The sequence below is a fragment of the Marmota marmota genome, unplaced genomic scaffold (genome assembly GCF_001458135.2).
Source record: "Marmota marmota marmota unplaced genomic scaffold, marMar, whole genome shotgun sequence".
In the NCBI taxonomy this organism is placed as follows: Eukaryota; Metazoa; Chordata; class Mammalia; order Rodentia; family Sciuridae; genus Marmota; species Marmota marmota.
In genome coordinates this window covers 1,412,308-1,414,135 of record NW_025999897.1, presented here as the reverse complement: position 1 = coordinate 1,414,135, position 1,828 = coordinate 1,412,308, and the positions used below count along the sequence as shown (strand labels likewise).

At 48.1% G+C, this 1,828-nt stretch overlaps 1 protein-coding gene across 1 annotated transcript in view; it reads left to right on the top strand.

The window, feature by feature from the left end:
* Positions 1 to 819: 819 nt before the first annotated feature.
* Positions 820 to 1,828, top strand: part of Icam2 (intercellular adhesion molecule 2) — a 25,818-nt gene continuing 24,809 nt past the window's right edge. Inside the window, exon 1 of the mRNA XM_015504817.2 lies at positions 820 to 954. The gene's annotated coding sequence lies outside the window, so the exon portion shown is untranslated. The remainder of the gene's footprint in view (positions 955 to 1,828) is intronic.

The window sequence follows — 1,828 nt, the reverse complement described above, 5'->3', positions numbered from 1 at the left end:
TTTTTAAGAAAGCATTGCTAGGCAAGGTGGCAGGTCAAAAGAGATCTGAGAAAGTAAACTTTTCTTAGTCACTAATAGAAGGTTTTTGTGGAGTGGTAGGACACAGGCAGGGTCACAAGTCACAGCTGCTCTGTGACGTCAGCTAGAGGAACGCAGGGGAGCACAGGGGGCTCATCCTGGAATTGCCTCCCACGCAGAAGGCCCCAGTGTGTGTGTGCAGAATCCACATGTCAGAAGAGACGGTCTCCTTCCTTCCCAGAGGGTAACAAGAGGATGGCCCCCCAACAAGTTAGACATAGAGTGACCACGATCCAGCAATTCCATGTGGGTTCAGACCAAGCAAATTGAAAGCAGGGTCTTGAACAGGTGCATCTGCCCACCCTGTTCACAGAGCATGATTACAATCCACAGGATGTGGAAGTAACCCAGCTGTCCAAGGACAGGAACAGATAAACAAAATGTGGCACGTGCACATATAATCAAATCATTAGTCCTCAGTCTTAAAAAAAAAAAAAGAAGAAGGAAATCCTGACACGTGCCACCACATGGATGAGCTTGAGGACATGGCGTTGAGTCACAGGATGGCAGCGCTCTGGGGCTCTGAGGGTGGTCAGACCCAGAGGCAGCAGGTCCAGCGCAGTCACCACTGCCAGCTGGATGGTGGCGCAGGCTGAAGAGCAAGGTGAATGTATCGCAGGCTACAAACTGAACGTTGAAAGTGGTTAAAATGATAAATTTTGTTCTATATATTTTACCACATGGAAAAAAGAAAAAAAAAAAAAGACACAAACCTGTAGTGACTCTAAGGTCCGGCAGGTTTGTTTGTGGTGGAGGCCTGCCCGGCACAGGAAGCACGTGACCCCACGGGAGCAGAAAGAAAACCACGTGAACCAGACGCAGCAGAGTGGCAGGGCAGTGACACGGCTCCTCACGGCGCTTTCCTGGCCCACGCAGGTAAGTCACAGCCTCACATTGGTCCTCTGACTAACTAGGACAGTGTGGGAAGAGTTTGGGACACGGTCAAGGGCTGAATTCCAGTCTCTTCCCCTGTCTGGGCCAGTAAGCACAGCCGGTGGGGACCCCAGAGTCCCCGGGGCTGGAGGTCTGCAGGGAAGTCCCTGTCCTGCCTGGCCTCTGTCGGCCGGCCCACCTCCGTGATTGTTTCTTGTTCTCTGCTTTCCTCCTCCCCTTCCTCTTCTGCCCTGGCATCTGGGTGACCGATTTAGAAATGCAGACTGCCTTGCAACCCACAGGTTGCACACTGATTCCCACTAATTTACAATCCCACCAACAGTGCAGAGTGTGAAAGTGTTCCTTTTGCCCACCTCCTCTCCAGCATATATTTCTATTTGTATCCTTTGAGGAGAGGGGGTGGCACCTGGGATGAACCCACTGAGCCACATCCCCAGCCCTGTATTTTATTTAGAGACAGGGTCTCACTGAGTTGCTTAGCGCCTCACTTTTTTTTTTCCAAGCGGCCATGTTTATTTATTTATTTATTTATTTATTTATTTATTTTATTGGTTGTTCAAAACATTACAGAGCTCTTGACATATCATATTTCATACATTAGATTCAAGTGGGTTATGAACTCCCATTTTTACCCCAAATACAGATTGCAGAATCACATCGGTTACACATCCACATTTTTACATAATGCCATATTAGTGACTGTTGTATTCTGCTACCTTTCCTATCCTCTACTATCCCCCCTCCCTCCCCTCCCATCTTCTCTCTCTATCCCATCCACTGTAATTCATTTCTCTCCTTGTTTATTTTCCCATTCCCCTCACCACCTCTTATATGTAATTTTGTATAACAATAAGGG